This window comes from Homalodisca vitripennis, chromosome 4, assembly GCF_021130785.1.
Source record: "Homalodisca vitripennis isolate AUS2020 chromosome 4, UT_GWSS_2.1, whole genome shotgun sequence".
In the NCBI taxonomy this organism is placed as follows: Eukaryota; Metazoa; Arthropoda; class Insecta; order Hemiptera; family Cicadellidae; genus Homalodisca; species Homalodisca vitripennis.
The window spans coordinates 165,464,348-165,474,521 of NC_060210.1; positions in this window are offsets into that span (position 1 = coordinate 165,464,348).

The following is a 10,174-nucleotide window of genomic DNA, read 5'->3' on the forward strand; positions in this document are numbered from 1 at the left end:
GTAAAACATATTGTACCTTTTTCAAGCCTTAATAGGCGTGACGTAGTGAACTTGTGGAAATAGCAAACTCCTAATTCTTGTACATTATTTTATAAGGTATGTCGCATTACATATATATACACTTAGAAATAAATCTTCCTAGCTTTGGCAGTTGAAAATGTGTTTACTAGCCATTATAATCTAAATACGAAGAAATATCGTTTTAAACTGACCAAACTGCAAGGTTGTTGGGTATTTCTCGTAAAATGGTAATCCTTAGATAAATTTTTATTAGTTTTAATTTTGAAAAGTTTCACTCGCTGACGCTACCGACATTGCCATCCATATTAAGGAGTATTTGCGAAGCAACCCACACATTTATAAAGCGTCTGTAGTTTTAATTTCTAAAAGAAAGTTCAGCACATGCACAGGCGTTTTCCTGCCTAAATCAATCGAAAGAAACTGGTCGACTGTTTTTCTTCCTTCTGATACGTGGTCCTGCTTACTTCAACTTTTAACTCTCCAGGGAGCTCTTTGGCTTTCACTAAACAGCTGAAGAATCCATTTTCACGGAAGTATTTTAAATGGATGACTTATCTTCGTGTAGGTCCCAGAAAATGCTTCACATGATTGTGACAAACTCTCTAACAATTTACTCCTCAATTTTGTTGATGAGCTAAAAAAGTATAAACAGCGTTGGTGTGTTTAAAAAGGGTCGATGGTGATGCTGTAAAGACAATTTCTGACATCCCCTTCCCTGAAATGTCTGTTATTTCAATGAAACCGAGGACACTTCCACAAATGTCAACTTTTCCCCTTTGTTTCTTGGACATTTCTAAAAATAACAGAGAGCTGTTCTTTCTTACTTCAATTGGGCGTGCAGTCAAGGATCAATGCACAGTATTTCGACCTTTTAATTCCTTTTATTATTTCTTCTTTTACTTTGGTTTCCATCTTTCAATACAGCAATCAAATTTAGCAATCAACTCTTCAAGCCCTAAATAAATTCCGTTGTTCTTTTTGCATATTGTTTCATTTGTTGCCATTTGTTGTTGAAAAACCATTTGGTGCTGGGTAAGAAATTGTGTTATGACAGTAAGTCGTTATGAGAATAATATTATTATGCCAACGTTATTTTTTTTAATTATTATTTTGTTTTGAACGTCAATTGTTTTACATCTGCTCAGTCTTATTTCTGTGTCCATCCACCTTTCATAGCACTTTAGATGGTTTGTAAGGAATCGCAGTTTCCGCTTTTATCTGACAGTGAAAAAGCTGTACTGGAATGTGCAATTTTGCAGTACTAAATAACTAACAACAAAAACAGTAAATACTATTATTTTGTTGAGAATACACTAGCCAACTTACTATTTCACCATTTCGCGCTATTAGATAGTAAAACAGTTCGAAAATGATGTTTTTGTCCTATACTTGGTATATTTTTCTAAATGCAGCGAATGTGCCCCCCCCACGATCACGTTAATTTGTATTAAGTTGTGTAGGCCATGTTGCAGAGTCTTTCAATAGGAATGGAACTGTGAAGTTCGACGACCTGGTGCCTCCATTTCCTTGTTCATCCAATGAAAGATTTGCATTTACAGTTATAAAATCTTGACCTTGGACGTTTTCATCTGATGTTGGAATGTTACATTATCTTCAGAATCTGGTGGTTGTAGTTCTTGTCCGTTTCTATTTTCATCTTTTTCGTGTTCATCAGTTACGGATACGTCTGTCGTAGCTTCAATGTCTGTACTAGAGCTCGGGTTTTGTGGTGTCGATAAATAACTAATAATTGAGCACTGGCTTCCGCTTCTTTCAAGGATTTAGCTTTCCGCTTTCTATTTTTACTTACAGAGGGCTTTGAAAACATTATCAGTTCATTAAGATGGCTAATAGTTATTTAAAAATAATATTCACACAAAACAAAATACTAATAATAAACACAAGACTCAGATTAATTACTAGAAACTAAACAATATTTCATAAAGGACACACACAAAAGATTATTATTTTTTAGGTTTCAAATGTATACACTTATCACTATTCACTTTAATAAATTAGTAAAGAATTGTTTTGCACAATAGGGATGCCGTGCAGACGCCAGACAGCAGACGTGCGCGTCAGCGCGTGTGCACCCGTTATTCAGAGAACAAAAGTGGTGAGAGACACACCGAATCGTATAGTATAGGAGCTAGCAACGTTTTCGAGAGAGTATTTCAGGTCAGCTGAAATTTTGATATGCTGTCTTTCTTGCTCTTTCGGTTGGAGTCCGGGCTATCTGGCTGGCGGTAGTGGTTGCGTTTATTAATGCGCATCTTACCTGCACAGGTAAAAATCCTGGAGCGCTTCGGTAAATGGACAACATGGCGTCAGTCTAAAGTCACATGTTTGTTTTGTGTTTGTGTTATTTGTGATGTTTATTATTAATTTCGCTACAATCGCCAGTGGTAAAATGAAATGTGTTTCTGTAATTAAAAAAAAAGCACTTAAAATTGTCTCTCTCCAACCACCTGTCTCATTTATTTCAGTAGACAGTTCAATGTCACGGTACTTTAATTTATATTTTAAACGTATATTCAAAACTTCCTGGCACTTCTTCAGTTTATCAACCACGAAAAGAATGATTTTATCTTTATGTCCTTTACAAAAACACATTTCATTTTACCACTGGCGATTGTAGCGAAATTAATAAATAAACATCACAAAATAACATAAACACAAAACAAACATGTGACTTTAGACTGACGTCATGTTGTTCATTTGCCGAAGCGCTCCAGGATTTTTACCTGTGCAGGTAAGATGCGCATTAATAAACGCAACCACTACCGCCAGCCAGATAGCCCGGACTCCAACCGAAAGAGCAAGAAAGACAGCATATCAAAATTTCAGCTGACCTGAAATTCTTGTTTTAGAAACGTTGCTAGCTCCCGTACTAGTACACGCGACGCAGACGAAGCGTCCTGTGAGTTTTGTGACTAGCTTATCGACAACTATCAACTCCTCATTTTATTTGTTAAAATAAAAGAGGAACGATTGAAACATATTTATTTCACTTAAGAGCCGGATGTAGTGAACGACTTAGAGTTTTACCCCACTAGAACAATAGAAAACTTAAAACACTTTTATTCCCTATGTTTGATCGTGGAGTCATGGAAGATAGATATCCATAACTATCTATCTATCAGATACAAAATTCAACAAATTGTCACTGAGAATTTACAATTGAAATACAGGTTAAGTTAGTGTGTGTTCTTTCACACTAACTTATAACAATTTTAGTGTGTATATAAATGTGTTTTTTATGTGGAGTTAGATAACTCCATGGTGTGTCACGGCACAGACCACGTTTAAGATTTGGAATAATACCTTGAGCAATTTGAAATGATGTCCTTCGTGATTATACAGCCGCATTTCGCTATTCATGCCAGGTTTACTAGTGACACCTAGCGACAACAGAATAAGTTTAGCGCCAGTTCACCTTCCTCTTAGTGCACCGTCTGGAATCTGACGCTTTCACAAACTTGAATTCTGGAGTCTAGAGTTTTATTCTTGTACTTTTTTATATTTCTTAAGGTTTTAAGATGGCAACCGTTTAAAGTTCGTCAGTTAGTCTTAATCCATAAAAAGATTCAACATGACGGCTATTCTCTTTTGTGTAAAACGTAAACTCGACTATTTAGTTTTTGATGGATAAAGATGGAGGGGTGGAACTTGGGACCCCTGTCTAGGAAATAAATTGAACTTTTTAGTCAATGTTGCAACTTTGCCCTTCTCCAAAATGAGATTTTTTGGGGCGGCTTAAAATTCTTAAATGTAAAGTCCCATTAAGTGACACATCGTTTGAAAGGTCCTGATAAAAGAAGAACAGTGGAGACTAGAGCTTTCTATCTCAATTCATTGAATAAAACGGTAGCTCATTGAAATTAATTAAGTGAAAAGCATGAATGGATTCTGTTCAACCTTCAATGGACAAAGATAGAAAAATTAAAATTCAGGACACCCCTCAAGGAAACAAAGCAAACCATTTTTCTCAAAGCAGCAGATTATAACTATAAAACAGTTTGAGTTTGTAAGGTAAGTGGTTGTCTGTTGAAGTTATTTACCTTCTGAATGTGGATGTTCATGTTTTGCCTCAATTAATTTTGAAGCTGAAAGTACAATATATCTTTTATTTGAATGGTATATATTTTTCATTGTCTTAGGTATATATTATTTCAAGCGTCAATTTTAAACCCGTAGTTTAAAAACTAATAATATAAAAAACTATTTGATTTATAATATTGCTACAAAACTATCATAGATAGTGAAAAGTTTTGTCAGATCCTTTATGAGACTCTGTATATATGTATATTGAGAAAACGCTTGTAATTTAGAAAGGTTATAATGGGCTTATACTATAGGCGTAGTTTTAAAAGCCTGCAAAACGAACATTTAACGGTGTGATGAGAGAATACTAGCAGTGGAAATTTAGCGTGTACCGTACCTATATTTTACTCACAAAAATATTTTTTTCGTAATTGATAAAGCTATTTTTATAAAAATAATTAAAGTGACAAAAATTGAATGAAATTAAACTTGACTGTATTGGAGGAAATGTAGGGACTGTAAAGTACTCTTTTACTCCTAACCTCAAAACAACAAATGAGGTGATAGCATTTTGGATACTATCTGACTTGACATCTTGCCCACTGTAAAATCCACGTTGAGCTCAGCTTTATTTTTAAGAACAAATTAGTGCTGATAAACTTACATATAGTGAGGATTTTTCGTCAGATTAAATAGTAATAGTTATAGGGACTAAAATCATTACAAAATGGTTTAGTGTATTAGTTTACTGTAAATCGATTCGATGAGTAAATTATAATTAAAGGATATTGATGACACTTCTTTCATCTTTTAGACATTTCACTTATTAAAGAGCCTCCAAGCTTGCCAGTGCCGTTTCCGTATTTATTTTGGTCCGTGCCCTTGGATAAATATAACTAAGGTCATTATACCAATACGTTTTCCAACATCGACAAAGACGCTACCATCCATAAACTGAGCTAATAATACGGCGAGGACTGGTCTGTGCCAACCATATCGTGAAACTACGTCTCAAACCAGTCCTACTCGTGTACTGAACACAACACTCAGCTAACTCAATCCATCTATCCGATAGATTTTCCTGATTAATAGTTTATAATAGTTTTCTATGGTGCAGATCATTTTGAATATGTTAAACAATAGTTACACACGTGCATTAAACTAAAACACCGTCACTATGGCTCTGTATTGAGTGATAATTAATTGGTCGTATTCATAAAGAAAACCATATTGCTTATACTTGCATAATCTCAAGGATATACTTCTGTTTCTATTCATCATAATTTCAAGCAGAACTTTTTCTTGTAGAGTAAAAGCATATCATTTTGCTGTTGAAGTAAATGAGTATTCATGAACTTTCCCTTTTTCTTCAACTAAAAAACATATCCTTCAGAAAAACTAAGGTTGGTCAGTAGCAGACTTGACTCTATATTGAACGGTTGTTTCCGCGATTTTCAGACCTATTGTAGATGTTGTGAATGTGCGGGATGTGAAACATTACAAACCCTGTTTAAGTACACTTGTTCGAGACCTCAAAATGTTATACCGTTTTGAAGAAGAACATGTAAAATGGCTTGACAGATTTGTAGGTACAAATGAAGAAAATCGGGGTGGTGCTTTGTCCTCTGTTCATAAAATGTGTGCTTACGTTATCTCAGTGATCCTGGCTATAAAAAATGTATCGGTCAAGAACTTGGTGCCTGCAGTAGTCATTGTAGTAATTACTGACGATATAGTTGAACAACCAAATGAATGGATGAAAGTGTCCAACTACCAACCCTGAAATAACAGAGGCAAAGCAGTTATGGTAAAGTAAATAATCCTTCTTTGAATGTTCAAGCCACTTGTGATGCGAGAGCGTTCACTAGTTTCAACATTAGTTGGCCTGGATCCATGCACAACTCCAGGATATGGAACAAATTCATAAGTGTCATTACAACTGAGAAATAGAAGCAATGTTGTGCTACTTTGTGACGACGGATATGGATCAGAAACATGCCTCATAACTCCATTTAGAACTCCTACTGCTGGTGCTGAGGTACTGTAAGTTATAACAAGATTTTGAAAAAAGAAAGAGCAATAGTTGAACGATGTTTTGGCCAACTGAAACGTCTCAGACGGGCTAACCTTAATCGTCGCAAGTATAAGTTAATCATTATGAATACAAAACAGGAAATGCTTATATTTCTACCTTTTACTTCAAATCATAACCTTATACTTGCACGAAGTTATGTAGTGGTTTAGCTATAACTGAATTGGAAAAAAGACCAATTGTGATTGGAATTTTAAAACCTTTCTCTTATGGATAGTAATGTTGACTCCTGGAGGGTAAGTTAGTTGATGAGAGCACGCTGACTGTTGACGCACACAGAGTCACCACGTGGTGTGTGTATTTGTGGCGTGTTCAACTCTTGGCATCTAACACAAAAGAAACTGCGTCTGTACGAATACCGAGAGATGTGTGTTAAGCTATGGAAGAAGGATTACAACTTGTGAAGACCTAACATGTTTACTCGTAGTCAATGGATTTACGGAAAAACATACGAAACAAAATATACGTGTTCAGAATAAACATATATAATTAAACCCTGGTGAAAAATTTAACACATAAGCACTTAAACATTTATAAAGGTTTGGTTGACAAATTTACTTTTTTTTATTAATAAAAAGTATTGATGGAAAAGAAACTAATTCCTCCAAAATAAGCAATATTAGGTGAAGATATCATTTTTTACTGTAGAAGAAAAATAAACATTTTGATCTACTAACAAAATTTTGATTGCATAACATGCTGTCGAAGACCAAACAGACTTAACTAATTTCAGATTTTAGTTTTGCCTTTCGTATGATTGACTTTTTCAAAACAACATTTGACGATGTTGTATTCAAAGTACTTTTTAATAGGTATTATACAAAAGAAGTACTCGTAAATCCTTAAAGTGTAACGAAGGGAACGATGGTGATACCAACATCAGTTTCCAAAACTACATATAATAATTTTACTGATTGTTTCCGTAAAAAGATGTCCACTTCAGTAGGCCCTACACATATTCCATAAAATAACAATAATCATTAATTATGCATGACGTAACTATGCTCCTGTGCGATGTTATTAAACGTATAATTAATACCATATAAAAATGAACTAAGGTACGAATGCCAAAGGTTAAAAATGTGTTTTGTGTTTGTTGTGAAATTAAACATATAGGATTCCAAACTTGATTTCGCATTTTTAGCTGTAGTACTTATGGTAGAAGGTATTTTCATTAACTTGTCAAAGTTCTCATCAAACTCTACAGAACAGCAATATTTGGTTCTATTTGTTAAAGAAATACTTTTTTCCTACTATACTAAGATTAATAAATATTAGTATATCTAAGATATATTAAATCTTTTCTTTACTACAGTTAATGTTTTGTTATATTATGAAGTACGTTATCTATTGATTTGCTGCGCACTAACCTTTCAACCTAATGCTCAAATCGTACTTTATTATGTGTATGTTCTAGACTAGAAATTGGAAACAACAAATTGGGATTTAAAATGACAATAATCCCACCGGCGCGCGTATTAACAGATTACGAGGAGGCCATATGACGGTAGTAGAAACTCATTCGTATGTTTAAATACATTTAAAGCTTTATCGAAATTGTTGTATGTATTTAAAAAAAATTCTGTAGACCTACTTTTCATGTTAGTAAAAAACAATAGTTAAAACTACTACCCTTTCCATGAAATATGTAGCAGCAGATTTGTGCCTCTACCACAAATTTGATCTAGTATAGGCCATTGAATAATCCAAAATATTCAGGTCCAAGAGGACTCAATAGTGTTCATTCAAAGAATAGAGTAATCAATATGCAAGAAAACTTAGAACCAAAAGGTTTAAAGAACTGCTGATGGCCAGTAGATGACCAGACAGAAAAGTACAGTCTCTCTGTCAAGAAATACTAAGTCTAAATATATCCATAATCTCTTAGTTATTAAAGAATTTTTAAAAATACAGGGGCGTTCAGAGATCACAGTCAGCGATTAACAGGCAGAGAAATTAGGAAACTAAATGATTCATGATTTTAAATTGAGACCGATGATATTATAGTAGAAGGTATAGCCAAAATACCCATGAGTATGTCCGATTCTAACTGTTGATCCCCAACTAGAACAAAATTCGGAATTTCAGTTTCTACGGGAAAGAGAACTTATACAATAGATGTAGATATCATGAAGATCTGCTGAAGTAGATATTATGAAGATCTGCTGAAGTAGATATTATGAAGATCTGCTGAAGTACATATCATGGGTCAAGAGAGCCGAGCCTCAGGAATAAGGGATTCGAGATTATCAGGATCAGGAGGCTAAGAGCCAGGGGATTTCGTTAAACACAGGCAAACAACGATTCTATCCTGTAGTACTTCGTCATACAACGTGGTGCTTTATTCTACAACTCTGTCATTATAGTTTTTCCTTTCTTATCCTGATTGAATATTCCACTACAATATGCACCTTTCCGAAATTTCTTTCTTCATCTCAAATAGTCCTGTTTAATTTTCTTTTTCAAATGCCTATTTGTAGTTCACTTCCTAATTTAATTAATTTTCTTGTACCCAAGGAGTTACTAGATATCTCATATATTTCACCCTTAAATTTCACCTCGAAAATCTTTCCTTTGCTAGCTTCCTACTATGTTCTGTTGCATCTAACTGTATTGGTTTTGTTTAATTGCTCCCATCACTTTCTGAAGATATTCTATCTTAGAAGCACAGAATCCTTTTTGGCTTAATTATTGTCTTTTGTAGCTTTTGCAATCTTTGCTTATATTCAGGCATTGCCTATTTTAATAACACTGGTAATCGATCCAATCAGTATCTCTGGGGATAAAGGATCATGCCTATAGCTTTGTATATTTTTGTCTCATAGAAGTATATTTCCTCCACTCCATTTTAGAAGCCAGCACCACTTCGAAGTTGCCAAGAGTGACCTCTCTTAGTGTGTTTTCCCTCTTGAATCTCCTCTAGAATTCACGTGTTTCTTTTATTAACTTTCTGTCCCCCTGAAGGTTCTCCAGGAGTTCAATATCTGTAATTAATCATCCTTGCTTTTTCTTCTTTTACTTTTTCATCGTTTGTTTCCTTCAGCCATGAACAATCTTTAATAATAGTCATATCCGTCTAGGACTAATTTACTGTTCCAAAAGGAATAACTGAGACTATTCTTTCTTATATTTATAATGTTTTTGTCTGAATAGTTTCCAAAAATAAGACGGAAGTCGAGGTCTCGTTGATACATATTGACGTTGGTATGTGATGTGTGTACACGTGACATGATAAATAAAGGTCTTTTACAGTTTCAACTATACCAACTATACGCGTATCGCATTGATAACAGAAAAGTAGGCTCCTAGATAAAGTAGATTGATTGACTGTTTATATTCATCAGGATCCTTCCGTTATTTTAAACACTTCTTATGACATTTCCGAAATTTGATTTGCTGTAGTGAAACTGAAATCCAACATACAGTGTTGCTATCAACATAATTAAGCATTGGACGAATAATCGTTGTTTTTATGAAAGTAAGAATAAAAATTTGAGCTTCTGAAAAAGTTAAAATCATTCTGATGATGAGAAATTAAAACGTTACTTTAAGAAATGTGAGAACAGAGTACAAAATCGAATACGTGCGATAGAAGATTCAAACTATACAAACCGTTTTGTTATGTGTATTTGGGGATTGCACTTAACAAAACGCCTTGCATAAAATGTATTTTACAATGGAAAAAATTCAATATGGAATGGAGATTCCAAAGCATTATGGAGCATTGTAATAGTGAACTGGTTAAGAAAAAAGTACTAATTTTAGACTTTTATTAATGGTAATCTTATAAATAAACTACTTATTATTTCTAATAAATATAATATTTCTTTCTTTCGATAAAGGATCAGTTAAGTATACTAACAAAGCCAACAAAATTCTGAATCCATAGAATGTTAAACATGTTTCTCGAACATGTTTTGTTTGTTTTTGTTAATTAACAAAAACAAACAAAACATAAGCTCCATACAAAATGTTTCCATGAGATGAAGGTGGCAGTGGAGATTCGTTGGCGTAAAA